This window comes from Talpa occidentalis, unplaced genomic scaffold (genome assembly GCF_014898055.3).
Source record: "Talpa occidentalis isolate TD23 unplaced genomic scaffold, MPIMG_talOcc4v2.1 talOcc4.16, whole genome shotgun sequence".
In the NCBI taxonomy this organism is placed as follows: Eukaryota; Metazoa; Chordata; class Mammalia; order Eulipotyphla; family Talpidae; genus Talpa; species Talpa occidentalis.
Window position 1 is genome coordinate 34,578,375 of NW_023601653.1, and position 22,063 is coordinate 34,600,437.

The window sequence follows — 22,063 nt, forward strand, 5'->3', positions numbered from 1 at the left end:
CCTGCCGCCCGCTGCTCCCCTCAGCAGTGTACTTCGTCAGTCTTCCTGTTCTGTTCCCCCCTCCGGCTCTGGAGAATTCTCTCACCTTCCTGTGCTTCTGACTGTACCCAGTGCTTGTATAAATAAATAAATAAATCTTAAAAATATAAAAATTTAAAAAAATAAAAACTCATTTATGAGTTTACCTCTAAAGTTCATACCCTCTTCCTTATATTATCAAAATCTTGAGGAAGAATAGAAAGGGAGAAGTGTGAATAAGAAGGAAGCTTATTTTTAAAATGTAGACTAATCCATGAAAAAAATGTTAATAATAGCAATGGTTAACATTTTTTTTTGAGCACTTACTACATTCCTAGTGCTGTTCAAATGCTTTACACTCCAAATATACCTATTTTACAGGATAGAATACTGTGGCCCCCAAAGGTTATGTTACTTGCTCAAGGTCACCTAGCTGGTCTTGGGTGTCATGAAAGGAACACAGTGGTTTAGCTCCAGATACCAGCCTGTCAACCATTGCATATGCTCTCTAGGACCTTCAAATTCTTCCTAAATTTGAAGCCTAATTTTTGTTTTTTAAAGTGTCTTGCTTTCAGTAGGCACACAATAGATATTTTATGCACTGAATTGGATTCTTGATACAATTTTCTTGAATTAAGTTGACTCAGATAAAAGCAAAAAGATTAAACAGACCAGAAATAATAACCATAAAGGGAAATAAGCAGAAATCACATTATTCCTATTTATCTTAGCTTGGGTGACCTGGAAAATCTCCTTCAATATTGAAAACATCATCTGTCACTGTGACCTATCAGTGATGTGTGTCAATGTAAGAAGAAATACCACTTGAATGTGATTTTCCTATTTCAGCTTAGATAAGTGCTAGAAAGACCCTCTTTTAGCAAAGACAAGCTCATTGAGTTACTAGAATTCTAAAGGATGATCCCACTCATCCTAGAACTTGACAAAATAGTCTAAAAATAAAGTCATCATTTGTCTCATCTGTTTCTTAGAGTCAGACATTTAACCCTTTGACATATAAAGTTTCAGAAGAGTTGGTAAGGAGAACAATAGATAAAGCATTGCTGTCATTATTCTGGAAAGAATCACTTTATTCTGAATGTGCTTCTATTCTTTCCCCCCCATTGGCTCTGTTCTATTAATACCATTTGTACCATAAGGATAGTCATCATGTATAAAAATTCATTTTTGTTATTAGTACATTCTCTTCTCCAGTAGTTAGCCTTCAAATCAATAACTGGGAAATCTGAATTTATTCCACATTCTATCTTCTTTGGTGCCTGAAGCATGAAAACATAATAATACATTGAAAAGAAAAGCCTTAGATTTCCTGACTAAACTATAATGGCTTTTTCTAGATTTGGTGGATAATTTGATTCTATTGTACTTTATTTATTCTTAGTAGAACTTGCTGGGATTGTTTTCAGAATAATGTCAGAGTAATTGTTTAAAACTGAGCTATGGGCTGGCCCAAGGGCATTCTCCTGGGAATAAGTTCAGCTAAAATATACAAAAGAGTGCTCCTCTTATCAAAAATGTTCTTCTTAAAGATAAAGGAGGAAAGGTTTGACATGAGATAAAAATAACAACAAAATAAGCCAGTGATTAAATGCCTTATGTGATCTTAGTGCACAGTTAAATGGCAAACAAATTGTGTCTTCTAGCCCTGTCTCTTCATGTTTATCTTATAATAGGATGATATATAAGATGTCTTCTGTACACTGGGAAGAGGTGGCCTTTACACCCTTCCTTTCTCAGGAAGGTGGTATTGGCCATGAAGCAGTGAGAATATTGTTAAAATGAGAGCTCAGTGCTTCTCCAGCTCATAGTCACTTTTGTCAATTTTTAAAAAAGATTTATTTATTTATGCATACAAGAGCTGGGGAGCAGGCCAGAGATGCGGGGAGTGAGAGGATTCACCAGAGACAGAGTGGGAAGCAGAACAGGCAGATCTACTGAAAATACACTGGTGAGGGGAGCAGAGGCCGAGGCAGGAGAGATCTGCTGTGCTGCGTGGGTCACCTCCCTGTCCAGGGATTGAACTCATGCTGCAGTGGCTGCGAAGAGCTTCATATGCTACATCTTAACCCCTTGCACCACCAGGGAGGCCCCACTTTTGTCAATTTTTAACAAACAACACAAATAGTGCATTCTTAAATTGCAGAAATTTTGAAAGCATATTTAAATCAAGACAAAAAACATAGCAATTACTAGCTATTCCTACCACTAGAGATAATCACCATCAACATTCTGTGTATATCACACTAGAATGAAATGCACGCACCCACACATACGCATATACACCAGCCCTGCAGTAATTGCTGATGACAGTAAGAAGAGCATTTGGGCCTCCCTGGTGGCACAGGGGTTAAAGTCTCAGTGCTATCAAGCTTATCACCAGCAGTGTGAGTTCCATTCCCAGCCAGGGAGCTGACCCACATGGCACAGCAGACCTCGTCTGTCTTGCCCACTGCTCCCCTCAGCAGTGTATTTCAGTAGATCTACCTCTTCTTCTCCCAGCTCTGTCTCTGGTGAATCTTCTCATCCCCACCCCCAGCACCTCTGGCCTGCAACCCACTTCTTGTATGCCTAAATAATTAAAAATAAATCTTTAAAAAAAAAAAAGAACAGTAACAGTGAAAACAGGAACAAGCACCAACAGTAGTTCTAACAGTTGCAGTAGCCATGGTGGCATCCAAAGGTAAAACAACAATGGCAGTAACTAAAGAATTCAAAATCACATAACTTCAGAGAAAGCTGCAGTGTCTGTGGCAGCCATACTAAAGGACCCTGGAGGCAGAAGCAGCAGCAACAGGAGCAGTAGGGCTACAATTTTGGTCCTGACAGCGGAGTTACATAGTATTCATGTGTACCAAGTCCTGTTTTAAGTGTCTTACATTTAGGATCTCAACTAATATACCAATCGAATGAATTAAATATATTAGTTGCATCGCTGTTTTACAGATGAGAAAACTGATGTACTTTCAGGTTATGTAAGTCACCCAAAATCAGACTTTATGGGACAGAACCTGAATTTGAACCCCAAGCAATTTGGCTCCAGAGTCCACTCTTTTTTTTTTTAAGATTTATTTTATGCACTTACGCATACAAGAACTGGGGTGTAGGCCAGCCAGAGGTGTGGGGGGGAGGGAAAGAGCATTCACTGGGGACATATTGGAGAGCAGAACTGGCAGATCTACTGAAATACACTGCTGAGGGAAGCAGCGGGTGAGACAGGAGAGGTCTGCTGGGCCAGGTGGGTCTGCTCCCCGGTTGGGATCGAACCCCTGCCACAGTGGCTGGCAATAGCGTTGATAACACTGAGACTTTAACCCCTGAGCCACCAGGGAGCCCCAGAGTCCACTTTTAATCACAGCCATCAGGGCATAAATAACCTGAACTCTAGAATACAGTATGAGGATACAGATGTTCCCTAAGTGTGAGTAATTCAACTCACACTTGACTTTATGATGATGCAAAAGCAATAGGCACTCAGCAGAAACCCTGCTTTGAATTTTCAACTCTGATCTTTCCCTGGGCTAACAATATGCAATATGTTACTCTCTTGTGATGCTGACAGTGGCAGGGAGACTCAGCTCCCCATCAGCCAAACGATCAAGAGGATAAAGAACCAATATTCTTCATTGTCCTACAGCTATGCTTGAGCCTCTCAAGCTGTAATAACAGGGCCTCCCCTGTTAATAAATAAAGAAAGAGAACAGGGCCTCCCCTGGTGGTGCAGCAGTTGAGCGCTGGGTTGCAAAGCTGCCCGCGGCCTCTGTGGCACCGGTTCGATCCCCGGCTGCTCCCCGGCCACCGGAGGAGGGTCCCACATGGCGCGCAGACCTCTCCTGCTGCGTGCTGCTCCCCTCAGCAGTGTACTTCGGTCCTTCTGCCTGCTCTGCTCCCCGCTCTGGCTCTGGTGGATTCTCTCACCCTCCGCGCTTCTGACTGTACCCAGTGCATGTATAAATAAATAAAATAAATCTTAAAAAAAAAAAGAGAGAGAACAATGATAATAATGAAAGAGAGACATTGTCGACCCTGCTGTAGCATCCCTACCATCCAGCAAAAAATTTTACAGCTCCACGCTTCACACATTCTTCAGGTCAGCTGTGACTAATTTAAGTGTTCCCAACACATTTAAACTAGAGGAGGCCCAGCTGTAATGTTTGGTGGATTAGGTGCACTAAATGTATTTTCTGCTTAAAAATTTTTCACTGTATTAGGTTAGCAGGATGTAATCCCAACATATGCCAAAGAAGATGTGTATTTTGCAATTTATATATACTTATATAATGACTGAATGACTTTTGAGAGTAATTCTGAGATTGGAAGAGTAAGAAGATAGGAAATACCTTTTAGAAAAAGATCATATTTTACAATTGTCAACTTCAAGGTCTTTCAACCAAAGTATATTTTGCAAACATTTTCCTTCCCTGTTTTATTATTCCTCAACACTTTGCTTCTACTTTTTATGCTTGTATAACTCTTTAGGGTTTCTGTGAATTCTTAAAACATTAAGGGCAATTTAGCCACGCCTCTTAAATTTCTTATTTCGTTTATAGATGTGTGTAGGGTAAATGAAAAGTGTCAGGTTTTCTGCCCTCCCGCCATCAGGATAGATGATGGATCCTTGCGGTCCTGAATGCATGCCTGATGGCGGGCACCTGGAGTAGAGTGTGGGCATAGGTAGATGGGATTCACCTGGGCTGAGAGACTGAACTTATAGGGTGGCATCACAGGGACGCCAGCAGAACCAGAAGAAACAGAGAAGCAGAGAGAATGCGAGAGAAGGCCAGAGAGCCCAGAAGGAGTGACGGCTTGCTGGGGGCTGGCAGGCCTGCCAGCCTCCCGGCCCCCAGCACCTCTGCCTGCCGTGTACCTGGTAAATCCCAATAAAAGCCTGCAAAAGCCACTGAGGGCTCCAGGACTCTCCTCCTTTAGCCAGTCTGCTGGATTAGAAAGCCTGCTCAGTGGCCATCCCTGCCCTTACAGTGTGCTTCTACACATTTAAATGCTTACCAAGAGTTTGTGAATGCATGAATAAAGCATTGAGAAATATAATTTCAGAATCTATGCTAAAAACAAATATAGCTATGTGGGACCAGACACAAACCACTGAAATAATGTTTCCAACATTCTTAGGACCCACTGTGGATAATGTAAGTTCTCTAAGCACATCTAAGAGGCAAAGTTGCTAGGTTAGGTGAGTATAAGAAAAAACTTAAAAACAAAGAAAAGCACTAAATGATGTTAATGTTTTCGTTCTATTATGATTCTGGCTAGCCTCCAAGTTTAGATTAAAATTAATATCTCATCTGCATGTACACTTGGGAATGTTCTGATAGAAAAGATTCCTTCTGCTTCCATAAAACTACAAGTCAAGACAGAGTAAAAACTGAAACAGAAATTCACTAATGCATTAATAAAACTTCATCTTTAGCATGATGAAAAAATACCAAGTCTTGGATAAAGCCTGTGACTCCTAACATTAAGTTTGAAGTGTGTCCTTTCTACTAATTTCAGATGGCCAGAAATGGCAAACTCAGAATTAAGTAGCTGTTAAATGTAAACTAACTTAAAAGGAAAAAAAAAATGCTTTCAAAAGTTATCTCAGGACTTCTCTGCTCAGCGTTTCACTCTGTAGTTTTGGTGATATGATTTGATTTAATTTCCAAGTCTCTTATCTGTAGTTTATTCTTGTTAGTGCAGTTGCTACTGGAGTTTAACTTGTACACAGGAAACCAGTGCCAATCAATTCTGTTCCCAAGGTGACAGGAAACCCTGGTTGGTCAGATGTTGATTGTGCTTGCGGTTCATGCTCCACCCATCACATTTTCTTCCCTTTTGGCTGAACTTAAGACAAATTAATCAGGGCTCGACATCTGGCAGACAGTTTTGGTATCTTCACAGTGATTTGTTGACCTGCACAGTTAATAAGTAAAAATTCAGTGCATAAAACTTGTAGACATGAAGTATAAATGTTACCAAGAATCCCTGATAAGGATGTGGAAAGCTGTTCTTTTGGCTTTCTAATTGAAAATGTGAATTTTCTTGAGTGATGAAACATCTGTTGAACAAATATTTTACCTTTTTTATGATGGTGAATGGCTTACCTCACCCTATTGTAAATTCCAGCTCTGAAATGTGGAGCAGGGGGCGAGAACGGCTTGGAGGAGGTTAAGCTTTTTAGCAGGTCTCTGCTATTTGTGATTAATCCTCAGCCACCTGCATATTTTCTTCTTAGTGAGTCCTTTTTCACATAAACATCCCTTCTCACTGAGGTTAGATTTCCCTGAGAGCAAATGTTGGTACCCAAAACATATGACCAATAACATAACTTAGAATTGAAAGCTGAGAGTAAAATCAAGAAGATAATCTTCTCATCCCTCCAGGCCAGCCTTCTTTGGAACCTCCTCTTTGACACTCATGGTTTATGATGATAAAAAGAAAAATAATAAACCACTTAAAAGCCCTGCAAAATGTGTTCAGAAATCACTAGTTTGGGGGCCTCCCTGGTGGTGCAACCTATGAAGCTGTCCGCAGCCACTGCAGCACGGGTTCAATCCCTGGCCAGGGAGCTACCCACATGGCAGCAGACCTCTCCTGACTCACCTGCTGCTCCCCTCAGCAGTGTGTTTCGGTCAATCTCCTTTTCTGCTCCCCACTCTGTCTCTGGTAAATCCTCTCACCCCCCACCCACAGGTCTGGCCTGTACCCCAGTTCTTGTATGCATAAATAAATCTTTTTTTAAAAAAGAAATCATTAGTTTTAAAAACAGCAGCACTAAAAGATATGTCTGATTTTTATCAGGTCTAGTGATAGCAGTGATCATGAGATGTACAAGAAAGGTTTTTTTCTGTATAGGCAGTTGAAGGAAGGTAACAACTCAGGAAGGTGAGATTAAGATAAACCTAAAAAGGGCAGGTATGTTGGACCGGATGGGCTTTTCCTGTTCCTAAAATGTCTTGTGTTCTTACACAGGAAACACATTCTTATTCACCCGAAGCATTTGCAAGTCCTAGGCACAGGACCTAAAAGTACCCTGGGTCCTGGGTCGTGAATGGTAAGAAAGCAGGAAAGAAGTGGGTGGGAGAGGAAGCCGCTCTGGTGGGCCCAAAACCAGGACAAGTTGCCCAAAAGGTAGAAGAAGAACATTTAGCATTTATTCACCCATGTCTCCTGTATTTTGAGAACAAATTCTCCTACTCTTTTCTTTTAAAAATATTTTCCACACCAAAATTTGGATGCATTTACAATTGGGGTTGACTCAGGTCAGTCACCAAGGAGTTGTTATGCATGCTCATTGAGAGTTGGCTACACTCGCTAATGCTGTCAATTCCAGTATCATCCAACCACTAATCCAAAGATTTCTCTCCTATATATATTAGCAGGAGGGATTTTGATCCACTTGTTTTACCTTTTCACTAAAACAACTTCCACAGAGAGGTTAGGTCTGTGAAATAAAGATTAAGGGCTAGGAAAAGTTTGTAGTGTTTGAATCCTAACCATTTACAGAAGCATAATCTGGGGTTTAGTAATAACCAAGTAGAAGAAAATCCAAGACACTAAATAAGTATTTTTAAGCAGTCAAGGAGACTTGGTATTTGCCAAGGTCCTATAAGAAAGTTGGTGGTGAACTCAAATAGAATCCTGCTGCAAACCTAAAATGCCCTTTGAAAAGCATTTAATATTGTTCCTCCTTCCCCCTCATGTCAGTTCTCCTTTTGATTTTTGTGACAATCTATTTGGACAGGAGCAATCTGCTGTACGCCTGCTGTTCCTGGGGTTCCAGCAGTAGTTGAAAAAAATGTGCCAAAAGGGGGCGGCTGCCAATTGTCATTCACAATAGTGATGGATGCCCCCTCCCCAAGATGTGGGCCAGGGTGGAGGAGTGTCTGTTTCTGGCACCCGCCTCACCATACCCAATGTTGACCAACTCTGACTAATGGAAATTATTCCCTTAGTTTCTTAGCATCACTTCTAACCTATTAAGCCAAGGCTTCTAGGACCTGGACAGGAGCGTGCACACATAAGAGCTTCTTGCTTCTTGCTGGGTTCCTAGCAATAGAAATAACAATGGGCAAATGGCTGCATTTTTTTTTTTCTTTTGGGACAAATGGCAAGTGCATTTTTCTGGAAGATTTTGTTTATATAGCACATGCATATAAGGCATCCTTAGGACAGAAAGCACCGCTCTTATGGCGCCCCTCTGTGCAGACATGCCTTAACCCACCATGAACCAAACCTAAGCTTCACTCTGACCTGATAGGAAAGGTTGTTGGGGCAAAGGTAAAGGGGGTGGGGGCATAAATCGTTTTGGAGGGCTATTTAACTATAGAGTAATATCCCCAGGGCAAATTAAATATGGAGTAATATCCCAAGGGCACGTGTTAATACCAAATAAAAAATATCCTGGAATTACTATCCTCTGTAAAACAGGAAGAGGAAACTCCCAGATCTTTGTATGTCTCTAATTATTGTTGAGCAGTTGCAGTGTGCCAGGTACTGCTCAAGATGTAGTACAGCTGCAGAATAGGATTATTCCTCAAAACCACTCCAGGGAGATAGATGTTATCATCTCAAGTTTAATGATGAGAAAACTAAGACATAGACATTTAAGTAAAGGTTAGAGTCCATGAACTGCGGGGATGAGCCTACATGTGTGTGCCACTAAACCCTATTGAAAGGATTATTGCCATGATTATTTTTTCACCTTCTATTGGTATTCAGACTGTGTTCAGTTTTGTCGGTGGAGGACTAGAAACAGCCTAAAATAAAATTACTTGTGCAACTTAACCCTTAGAAATCCATCCACGTACGAAAGAGCCGGTAGTACCCCCTTCTACCTTTAGATGGCACCAGTGCGCCACTAACAGGGAGAATAACATCCAGGTCAGCAGCTGGTTGGGCTTTTGCTTTTGTTTGAAGGACATTTAAGCAGCCTGTTTCTCGGTCCTTAAAATCCTGCTTCACATATTTGTTGCCATTTAAAGTCAAATAAAATAAACAGGGCCGTCTAAGGATTTTAGGGCTGACGGAGTGTAGCTGAAGAGCAAATGTGCTCAGCAGAGCTTCCCAGCTAGGGGAACCCTGCACACCACTCGATAGAAATTAGAAGGACTTTTGCTTCTTCTTTGCTAGCAATGATACAGATTTATGATATACAGAACAATAGAATCGGGGGGCTTAATTAAGCCTTTGCAATCTTTGCTGCTAAAAATCACTCTCGTTTCCCCACCTGCTCTCCTCAACAAAACCTTAACACAGTTTGCTCAGGGAGTTTTGTAAGTTGCATTAGGATTGGTATTTAAAAGGGATTTCTGTGATAAAGCACCATTTCATTGTAGACATGATCTGCAGGAAAAGATGGGGGCGGGGAGCCGTGCAAAGTTTGCATTCATGGGGCTGGGTTCCCGTAATGCTCCAAGCCTTATCGAGGACAGCCCAGGAGCGAATTGGCAGTACATTAGAAAGCATGATTATAAGAGGGAAAGCTGCAGTGGCCTCGTGTCAGCTGTTTTCCTCCACAGGATACTGGGTGATTCCTGTCCTAACCAGATACTGATTACTTAAAGCTTAGCCCAAGAGTTCTTGTCAAAAACGATTTCCGTAGTGTATTTTACTTGCTGAGGTCTGAAGAACTTTTGGAATTTGTTAGGTGAGGGCTTGAACTCCAGGAATCCGCCAGTAGTATCTGGTAATGAAGTTTATTAATTTTTTTTTTTTATTTTTTACATCACTGTTCATTTTTAAACATCCTCAGGTGTAGTCCCCATAGAGTTTCCTTCACCAAGGCACCCGTGCACCATCACCTCAGTCCCTTCCTCCCTGTGATCCCTCTCCCTCCTCCTCCCCTGCAGGATGTCTCTGGTTTATAATTGTCTGCTTTTGCTTTGTGGTGCTTTGTACTATTATTATTTTTTTACACTGAAGTCTTATTTGCTTCCTCTATATGCCTGCTATAAGTGAAACCATCCAATGCTTTTCTTTTTCCTTCTGGCTTATTTCACTGAGCATAATTCCTTCTAGTTCCATCCACATTGCTGCAAATGGCATGAATTTATCCTTTTTGATTGCTGAATACCTATTGTAAATAGTGCTGCAATAAACATAGGTCAAGCACCTCATTTTTTTCTCATTCAAGATTCTCTGATTGGCCTCATATGGCATGGAGAATTGGTGGTGGAAAATATGTGCATTAATTGATAATTCAGACAAATGCAAGTTTAAAAAGTTCAATGAACTTTTCTTCAAATTGTTTTTATGTCAAACATTTGCAATTGTTTTATTTCAAATAGATACAGACTGTTAGACATATGTTTCAACCTACAGAAGTATGTATCCTTGTATTTTACCATTTTAATTGTATTTCTTGTATAAGTGTTTAATGTATTTTATAAGCATTTAAATAGTCAAAAGCTAGTTTTTAGATGAATGATTTTCTTCACATGAAAAACAAAGAATTTATGTAACATCCAACTTCTCAAATTATTCTACTGTCAGATACAGAGGGAAATTCCCCACCCCCCTGGGTTCTATATGAACCCAACAAGTAATCAAGACAGCATCATGGGCCTCCCTGGTTGCACAGGGATTAAAGTCTCAGCACTATCAATCTATTGCCAGCCACTGAAGCAGGAGTTCGATCCCTGTCCAGGGAGCTACCCATGTGGCACAGCAGACCTCTCCTGTCTCATCCGCTGCTCCCTTCAGCAGTGGACTTCAGTAGATCCATTTGTCCTGCTCCCCACTCTGTCTCTGGTGAATCCTCTTACCCCCCCCCATACCTCTGGCCTACACCCAATTCCTGTATGCATAAATAAAAATAAATCTTAAAAAAAAAGACAGCATCAGATGGGTGAACAAAGAAAAATTTTGATTTAATAGCATATGTATGGAGAATACATATAATTATAAATTCTAAAGGATAACAGAGCATATCAGGGATATTTATCCTCTTTTAGGGAATTGAGGTGTCAAGAAGAGAGAGGGAGACTTCACATGAGACAAGAAGGGGTTACCTCTTCCATACTCTGAGAGCAAAGAGGAGATTCTTTGGCAAAGAAGACATATTACAACTAAACTTACACTGAATGAGTCCCCCCAAAACTGTATTCTTCTAGGTCATAAAGGGGGGAACAGTGCTTGCTTCTTTCATTCTAAACTGAATGTGATGATCTCTTCTCCATGAAGGAGGGCAAAGGACTCAGGCAAGGACAGAAGCTTGTCCTAACCTTCAGGGTCCTCTCTTCTTTCAGCTCAAAATAATCTGTAATCTGTAAGTAAAGACCTCCCAGGTGAAGCTTACCAGTCTCCACTGACCTCTAGTTCACATGCCAAGGTGACAAAACTGCTACACTGGGCACGCTGAGATAAGCTTATCTGACCCTTTTGGGGAACTGACCTCATTCTATCAAATGTTCAACCTAAAATGATAAACATTAAAAAGGGTTTGTGTTTATATATAATGTAGTGGACCATCAAGTATTTCTCACAGGTCTTTCTTAGAAGTATAACAACCAGTGTGAAGGCTTGCAGTACTTTTCTGTTTGAAATGTCCAGCTATCAAGAAGCAATTCCAAACACTACAAATAAAATTATAGTCAAATCAAAATAACATATTTTCTAAAACACATTTTATCCAGAATCAGGCAGTTAATTTGAGAAACCATTCATGTACTGTGGCTGTGTGGGATTTTTCAAAAGATTTTATTTTTCATTCCTTATCATAAGTTCCTATTCACACCAGAAGTCAATAACCCTTATTGAAGGAAAATCACTGACTAGTTAGCAGGTTTCTATTATAATTGCTTCCTACAAGATAAAAACAAATATTATTTTCCTTTTAAAATGAATGAAAGATGAGGGCCTCCCTGGTGGTGCAAGGGGTTAAGCACAGCACTGTGAAGTGTTCCGCAGCCTCTGCAGCACAAGTTCGATCCCCAGCCAGGAAACTACCCACGTGGAGCAGCAGACCTCTCGTGTCTCGCCTGCTGCTACCCTCTCAGTGTATTTCAGTAGATCTGCCTGTTCTGTCCCCCACTCTGTCTCTGGTGAATCCCCTCACCTCCTGCACCACTGGCCCAGTTCTTGTATGCATATATAAATAAATCTTTAAAAAATAAAAAAAATTAATGAAAGATGAAATGATTCACTTTTAGTCAGTCTTGAAAAATCTTTGCATTTTTTTCTTCTGTACATCTTCAAATCTTTATTTATCCATGTGTAGAAGAAATGTATGTGTGCTTAGAAAGAACTTGAACTAGATCAGTTTCTCCAACTTAGTAGATCACCAGGCTTTCTGTAAATATGAGACATGCCCCATATTTAATTGTTTTGTTCTGTGTCCTGGATTTACTTTGTCAGGATGACCTAAATGTGCTGTCACCAATTTTTCATTAAATTATAAACCTTTTGACAGTTAGAGCTATTTTTTACATTGACTTGGGCATCTTATGTTTTTATTTTCTAAATCTAGTGATTATACACCTTGTCATCCCTTGTTAGTCTCTGAGGAGTTACACTCATTTTTGTATTTCTTATGTCCACTCATCATCAGAAATCATCATTTTCAGGATAAAGGGTCACTTGTGTAATTTAGGACAATTTTACATATCAGATGGCAAAATTAGTTGGTGTTTAAAGTCATTCTAGCTTAGAGTCACCCTTTATATGAAAGATGATCTATATCTATTTTTCCTTCTTCATTATTACAACATTCAAAGAAACATGTCCTAGAGATCTAATAAGATTCATTATTAAAAATCTCAGAGTAAAAGTTGTTTAGGTAAATAATAGAATTTCTATAGTGAAGTCTCTGATCAAAACAAAGAATGAATTCAGTTATAAAACAATACCTGAAGGAGAATAGTTTGTTAGAAAAACAAGGAATATTCTTGTAACTGTGTCTACATAGTCTCCACTGCCATCTGCCTTGGCAATGTGACACTGAATATATTAAATGTAGAACATTTCAATTTTGTCTTTACAATTATAGATGTCATTTGGATGATAAGTTCTTGTAGTGAAATCTTAATGATTACCAGCTGCATATCTAGAGGGCAGACTGAAGTGTGTTCCATGCTAGGCAAAAGGGTGTTAAAAAGGTGTTATTTTGCACAGTTTTTCATGAGTAGTGATTATAGCAGACATGGTATCTCTTCTGCCTGTGCAGTGTCCCAGGTGCTACCATCTCGTTTATCCAAAGCCCTTGAAAGAAGCCAAGATATACATATGTAAATCTAGATAATTCAGCAGTGGTCTCAGTAGTCTCTCTCAGGTGTGTGCAGAATGGCCCAATGGGTTGTAAAAGAAAATATTTGAAAAAAATATAAATACATTAGTACAAGTATATAATTATTAAATAGATAAATAAATAGATTAATAAATTAAATAGATAAATAAATTTCAGTGGGGGTGTACTCACTTTTTTCTTACTTACATGGTAACAATAGAAATATTTGAAAATTAATAATAATTTAACCTAAAAATGAAAGATAGAGTGCAGATATAGAGGAATAGATCCAAGTGTTTTATAAAGTGTCTATCATTCTAATACTGTAATAACTCTACCATGTTACACAGGCTTAGAAACTAATAGAGGGAAAAATAAAAGAGGCAATGAGGTTGTTTTGGTAATGTCTTAAATCACAAAGAAAATTTAATTTTGCTATACTTAATATTTAACAGAATCATATTAATTATGCTTTTTATAATTACACCTAGTAAATCTATGCCATGGAGACATAACTGAAAGGCTAATATCATTCATGTAATTCTTGATATGACACTGGCTTCCAATCACACATATAGAGAATTTCATTATGTGCATCTGAGCTGCTACCATCCACCTTAATTAATAAAGCATTATAAGTACAAAAAAACTCTGCTTGCTTTTAGCTAATGTAATGCCCCTCCTTCTCCCTCAAAGATAATCACTATTCTATATTTGGTATTTATCATTTCCATAAATATTCTTTTATGCATGTATCACTAAGCAATATTTAGTATGATTTTGCATAAACCCTAAAAATGGTGCCTCACACACATATTAAAAAACTAGCAACAACAAATGTTGGCGAGGATGTGGAGAAAAAGGAACTCTTGTGCACTGTTGGTGGGAGTGCAAACTGGTCCAACCACTATGGAGAGCTGTGTGGAGATTTCTGGACCTACTAAACATAGAGCTTCCATATGATCCAGCAATTCCACTCCTAGGTATTTACCCAAAGGACACAGAAACATCAATTCCAAAGAGCACCTGCACTCCTATGTTTATAGCAGCACTGTTTACAATAGCTAAGCTTTGGAAACAACCCAAATGCCCAAAAATAGATGACTGGATCAAGAAGATGTGGTACATATATACCATGGAATATTACTCAGCATTCAAAAAAGATAAACACATGCAATTTGCAGCAACATGGATGGCGCTGGAAGGGATCATGCTCAGTGAAATAAGCCAAAAAGAAAAAGAAAATACCGGATGGTCTCACTCATAGCAGGAATCTAGAAAACTTAAATAAGGGACCAGGAAAATGAATATAAGAAAGTGAAAATCAAAGTCAACAAAAAACTATGAACCAGAGACACTTTTTGGGGAGCGGGGGGGAAGGTTTGGGGTCAGAATTGGGCGTTTGCAATTGTATAGGGGAATATAAAAATAAAATTTAATATTAAAAAAAAAAAAAAAAAAAAAAAAAAAAAAAAATGGTGCCTCACAGTAGGTAACTTACCAGATCAAAGACTTAAATGTAAGCATTACAACTGTAAAACTCTTAGAATAAAACATAAGTGTAAATCTTCATGACTTTGGATTAAGCAGTGATTTCTCAATTCTGGCACCAAAAACACAATAATCAAAGATGAAATAAATAACTTGAACTTCATAAAAATAAAACCGTTTTTGCTTCAAATGAGACTTTACTAGTCAGGACTCTCCAGAGAAACAGAAATAGAATGAGTGTATACACATAGCACATGCATAAAGGGAATTAGTATAAGGAATTGGCTCATGTGATTATGGAAGCTGCCAAGTTCCAGGATCTCCAGGGTAAGACCCAGGAGAGCCAGTAGTATAGTTCCAGTTTAAGGTTGGCAGGCTTAAAGTCCAGGAAAAGTCAGTTTTTCAATTTGATTCCAAAGTCAGAAAAAAAAATATGTTGCAAATCAAGGCTGTGAGACAGGAAGAATTCTGTGTTATTTGAGAGAGGGTCAGACTTTTTGTTTTATTCAAGCCTTCAGCTGATTGGACCAGGCCTATCCGCATTATGGAGGGCAACCTGCTTTATTTACTGATCAATTTAAATGTTAGTCTCTCCCCAAAACACCCAGAATAATGTCTGATCAAGCATCTGGGTAACTCATGGTCCATTCAAGTTGACAAATAAAATTATCCATTATATATACTATCACTAATGTGAAAAGATAATCTACAAAATAGGAGAAAATACCTGAAATCATATATCTGATGAGACCAATATCCAGGAGATATAAATAATTTTACCACTCAAAAAGGGAAAGAAGAACAACCCAATTTTAAAATGAAAAAAAATGGTTTAAAAAAGACATTTTTCCATCATCTCTCTGTCCAAGATATGCAAATGACCAGTAAGTCCATGAGTTGTTCAATATCATTAATCATTAAGGAAATACCATCAAAATCACAGTGAGATGTCTAATCATACCACCTAAGGCTGCTTCAATCAAAGCTATGAGCATTAACAGTCATTGACAAAGGTGTGGAGAAGCTGGAACTCTCACACTTTGCAGGTGGGAATGTAAAATGGTGCAGCAGCTTTGGAAAAACATTTAGTAGTCAGGGAGAATTCAACTTAGAGTTCCATGTGACCAAGCAATTCCACTCCTAGATTATATGCAAGAAACATGAAAACTTATGTCCACACAAAAGTTTAAACACAATGTTCACCACGGAATTATTCATAATAGCCAAAAGTGGATACAAAAATGTCAATCAACTATTAAGTAAGCAAATGCATACAATATACCGCTATAAAAAGGAACAAAGTACTAATAGACAATACAACATGAATGAACCATGAAAATGTTATGCCGAGGAACAGAAACCAGACAAAGAGATTATGTGTTGTATGATTCCATTTATATGATTCATCCAAAATAAGTAAATTCATAGATGCAGAAAAGAAGTTAGTAGATTTCAGGAACTGAAGAGAATGAGAAATAGGGTGTACCTGCTAGTGGGTAAAGTTTCATTTGAGTTGAGGAATCGATTGTTGTGATGCTTATACAAGTCTGTGAATTTACAAAATCAATTTAATTGTATACTTTGTATACTGAATTTTATGGATATAAATTATATCTCAATAAAAAAGGGGAAGTATACCCAGCTAATTTTATATCAAAATGTAGGTTGCTTCTAGAATATTAGCTGGACATTGCTTCTGGCATTTTTTTCATTTTATGTGATTTAACTGAAAGATGCTAATTTAGAACATTTTTTATTTATGGAAGAGCAAATGGATACATTTCCTACAGCAAGTTTAAAAGTGTCCTTTACATGACAACTTCAGTTCATTCTTAAAATGTTTATGACATTTTGCATTCCAGAAATATTTATTTTCTAACAACGCATCTGCTCCTTGGACATAAAGTAGATAATAAAGCATAGTACCCAAAGTAAGATTTTTTTTACTTTGGCTGGTATGCATGATATCTATACTTGGGTGAATATCTATTCAATTTTCAGGGTTATCTTACAATGTTTCCATCTGACAGAGAAGACCCAAAATGAAATTGAATTATCGTCAAAGTGTCAGATCAACAAATCCCAGTTACTTGAGGGGAAAGGCTTATTTTAGCTATTGGCAACTAAGTTCAATAATTTATATTTAAACATTTACCCTTGTACTAGGCGTCGCTGATAACATGATTGCCTGTTTTCATTGGCAAGAATGCAATCATGGTAATCAAATCAAGGGCCCTTTTCTTTATTTTATCGCTAACACAACTCTCCCAGGTAATTGGAAGAGGAAGACATTCCTTCCACCTGAGAAGTGCTGGTACTTCAAATACAATCTATGGCCGCAGAGCAACCCACAAAGTCCTTGACTCTTCACTGGTCAAAAGGAAGTAACTCCCTACTCTGAAATTTCAAGGTGAAAGGTCAACGACTTTAGGGGGCAGCAGTCATCCTGGTTTATTCCTAAAGCATCCGAACTGACCAAAGCCCAGGGCTGCACTGCAGGGTGGTGCACTTTTAAATGAACACTGAACAAACACAGGGATGTATATTTAAATAAATTGCTGTTCTTGGATAAATATTTGGAGAAACTCTGGAGACAGTAGATTTTTCATGATTTTGACTGAGTTCATTTTAGGTAAAGGTAGACTTTGATGTGCTTTGGTTAATGACTTAAGATACCTGCTTCTTCTTTTTTTATTTTACTTAATTTCTTATATCATTGCTAATTTTTGGCTAGTATTTGATTTTTCCCCTCAGATTTTGCCCCTGTAGTTCTCCTACCACCAAAGCACCTGAGATCCATCACCACAGTCCCTTGTGCTCTTCCCTCCCCTGTTTTGATCCCTTCACTTCCCTCTCCCCTGCTGGATGCCTCAGATCTAGGGTCAGCTTGCAAGTTTTGTCTTTTTCCTGACCCTTTGTTCTGTTTCTCTATGTTCCACATACAAGTGAAGCCATCCTATATTTATCTTTTTCCTTCTGACTTATTTCACTTAGCATCATCCAAGATACTTGCTTCTTACATCAAACGACTAAGAAGGCCTTCTAGAAGCTTTCACACAGATCCTAAATTTAGTTACTTTTTTAAAATACCAAATTCTTTCCATAAATGTGAAAATTTTCTTTGTGAAGATTTAATTTTATAAATCTTCTTCTCCAATGATTAAAAATAATTTCAATGATTTGATATAAAGAAATATGCTCTTAAAAATAAATAGTATCTACCCCTATAACTTCCCACATATGACTTGATTCCATAACAGACTACAAAATATCCAAATCTTTCAACATAGGTTTCTTTCTTTTCTGTTTTTTTTTTAAGATTTATTTTTATTTCTGCATACAAGAACTGGGGTGTAGGCCAGAGGTTCAGGGTGTGAGAGGATTCAGTAGAGACAGAGTAGGGAGCAGAAAGGCAGATTGACTGAAACGAACTGCTGAGGGGAGCAGCAGGTGAGACAGGAGAGGTCTGCTGTGCCATGTGGGTAGCTCCCTGGCCAGGGATCAAACTCATGCTATAGTGGCTGATGATAGCTTCAAAGTACTGAGACTTTGACCCTTGTGCCACTAGGAAAGCCACCATAAATTTCTTTCTTCATAATCCATAAAGTTCTCAAGTTCAGAGGCCATGTCATATTAACTCTGGCATCCTCCCTCTCCAGGGCTTACTATGCGCTCTATCGTTTCTAGAAAATACTAGACGCTCAATGAAAGTTTGCTGTTGAATGAAGTTCATTACAGTTAAGAATGAGAACTCAGGACCTCCCTGGTGGCGCAGCAGGTTGAGCGCCATGCTGTGAAGCTGTCCACAGCCTCTGCAGCGCTAGTTCGATTTCAGGCCAGCCAGTGAGAAACCTACATAGTGCGGCAGATCTCTCCTGCCTCGCCCACTGCTCCCCTCAGCGGTGTATTTTGACAATCTACCTGTTCTGTCCCCGTTCTGTTTCTGGTGAATTTCTCACCTGCTGTACCTCTGACAACAGTTCTTGTATAAATAAAAAAAAAAGTCTTTTAAAAAAAAAAGAATGAGATCTCAGAAATCACTCTACCTGTGATTCACACACCTACTATATGTATGTTGATAAATTACTGAACATCTTTAACTTTCCCATTCATGACATGGAAATAGTCAGTACACAAGATAATGCAAGGAAACAACTTCTTGCGAGCTTAGCTTGAATAATGTTTTCTGCCACCATCATCGACACTCTCAGCACTTATATTACAACACTACAATGTGACATTATTATAACATTATGAATCACATGGCCACCATGGTCACATAGCTCTTGCCATCCTGGGGTCGAGAGTGGAATGCAGACACAGAGCCAAGAATTTTTCTTGATTCAGTTAGAGGGTCGATGGCGTCAATGAAAATCACAACTTTTTCTTTTCTTCCTTTTTCTTTCCTGCAATTTCCCCCATCCTTTACCCAGAGGGGTGGTTGTGAGGCAATTTGCACTGTGAGTGGAAACCTATAACAAATAGAGGTTCCAAATAAGCTCTTAGGGGACAAGAGAACACCTTTACTAGATTTCTGGAGTGTATGTGTATTTAAAGAAATATTTTTAAAATTTAATACCTATCTCAAAAAAAACCTGTAACATATACCCCGAAGGTAAAAGCAATGCAAGGCATCACAACTCAGAGATGTATTTGAAATATATCACCACAGTTACATTTACTAGAAAATCTGTTGCCAAATGGCTGAACCAGAGCCACACAGAGGTGTGGGATCTCGCACTGTGTGAAGAATGGTCCCGTATTTTCATTCATGAAGCCCATGGTGAGAATCTACTCCCTGATATTGTTCTTGTTTTACAAGATATCATACTCTAAAATTTTATTGTGTGTGCAAACACATACACATGCTGACTACAAAATTTTTCCACCAGCTACAATTTATCAGAATTATACTATCCATGGGAGTATGTATTCATTTCAGAGGATTTGTCACTCCAGCCATTTAAAAGCAGCCTCCATCGTTAGCAGGTTGAGGAATCTCCACACAGCTTTCCATAGTGGTTGGACTAGTTTGCTCTCCCACCAGCAGTGCAGGACAGTTCCTTTTTCTCCAACATTTGTTGTTGCTTTTTTTTTTTTTTTTTTTTAATATGTGCCATTCTCACTGGTGTAAGATGGTATCTCATTGTAGTTTTGATTTGCATTTCCCTGATTACAAGTGATGTTGAACATTTTTCATATGCCTGTTGGCTATTTGCGTTTCCTCTTTGGAGAAGTTCCTTTCTAGCTCTTCTGCCCATTTTTTGACTGGATTATTTTCTTTGTTTTTGTTGAATCTTGTCAGCTCTTTGTAGATTTTTGTGATCAGTCCTTTATCATTAGTGTTGTGTGCAAAAATTTTCTCCCAATCGGTGGGGTGTCTCTTTGTTTTGGTTACTGTTTCTTTTGCTGTACAGAAGCTCTTTAATTTGATGTAGTTCCAGCTGTTTATCTTTGCCTTCACTATCACTACTTTGGGTGATGTGTCTTTAAAGATGTTACTGAGGTATATGTCATGTAGTGTTTGGCCAGTATTTCCTTCTGTATATTTTATGGTTTCAGGTCTTATGTCTAGTTCTTTAATTCCCCAAAAATAGATGACTGAATCAAGAAGATGTGGTACATATATATACAATGGAATATTACTCAGCCATCAAAAAAATAAACTCATGCAATTTGCAGCAACATGGATGGAGCTGGAAGGGATCATGCTCAGCGAAATAAGCCAGAAAGAAAAAGAAAAAGACCGGATGGTCTCTCTCATAGCAGGAATTTAGAAAACCTAAATAACAGACCAGGAAAAAGACTAATTATAGTAAAGTAAAAATCAAAATCAACAAGCAACTATAAACCAGAGACACTACAGGGTGGGGGGGAAAAGGGAGTAGGATCAAAACAAGGGAGGTGGGAATTGTATGGGGACTATAACCAAGATGAAAATGCATACATTGTGCAAAAATGAAAAATGATGTTAAAAATATATAAAATATGTAAATAAAATATATAAAATTAAAAAATAATAAAAAATAAAAAAATAAAAGCAGCGTCTCCAGGAAATGCTCTCAGTGCTTGTCCTCTTTCCTCCCTCCCTTCTTTCCTTACTTCTCTCTCTTCCCCCTCCTTTCTTTTCTTCTTATTTTCTCTCTTTTCCTCCTTTTATTTTTCTTTGTTCTATCTTTCCATCTTCCTTTTTGCAACAAGACTTTTATTAAATTTTTAACAAATAGACATTCTTATCATTAAAATGCTGCTATGATAAAAATCATAACAAAATTCGTTGTGAGGTCCTGAAAGCTTTTTCTACAGCCCTCAAATTCCAGGACATTTTCACCACCTCAGAAAGAAACCTTACACCCCTTAGAATTTTCTGCCCAATTCCTATGGCTCTACTACCAACCTACTTCTTATCACTACAGATTACAGATTTACCAATTCTGGACATTTTATATAAAGACAATCATGAAAATATAGAACCTTCAGTGTCTGGTTTCTTTCACTTAAAAAAAAATGTTTTCCAGGTGCATTTATGGGGTAGCTTCACAGTACATCGTTCCTCTTAGTGGCTGCTCTACAGATGTAGCACATTTTATTTATCTATTCATAAACTGATGAAAATTTTGATTGTTTCCACTGTTGATTGCCATGAATAATGTTGCTATAAACATCCACATGTGAATTTTCATGTGAATGTATGTTCTTATTTTTCTTAGATATATACCAAGTAGTGAAATTGCTTAGTCATTTGAGAACTATAGTATTAACAGTGGGTTTAAACCTCTGGTCCTTGTCTCAGATTATGTCATTTGATTCCAAAGCATTCATATCTAAGTCTAGCTTTCAACTGGCTGCTTACAAAGTTCCAAATCAGACTGGCTACTTTCCAGAAGCATGGTTGAGATTCTAATTACAGAATACTTTCAGTATGTCTATAGCTGCATGTCTATAGTTGCAAATTTAAAGAGCAAATGCTCGGTCAACTATATTTCCAAAGTTCTTATTTTATTCCCAATTGTGACAACACAGTTCCAAGCATGCAAGGACTTCCAAAGTGATCAGTTACTCTAACATGAATATGCCCACCAGGCCTGAATATCCGTGCAGGGGCAAGAGGAAAATGTTTACCAACCTATCTGAATTTTTATTTATTTATTTATATTTTACATTGTTGTTCATTTTTAAACAATGTTTGCTTTTTCCCCCCCTCAGGTGTAGTCCCCATAGAATTTCCTCCACCAGTTCACCCGTGCACCATCACCACAGTGCCCTGTTCTCCTACCTCCCTCCTCTGATCCCTCTCACTCCCCCTCTGTATAG

At 38.4% G+C, this 22,063-nt stretch overlaps 1 protein-coding gene across 1 annotated transcript in view; it reads left to right on the forward strand.

The window, feature by feature from the left end:
- The window catches only part of PTPRR (protein tyrosine phosphatase receptor type R), a 245,899-nt gene that overhangs the window by 160,737 nt on the left and 63,099 nt on the right, over positions 1-22,063 (forward strand). The window lies entirely within an intron of this gene.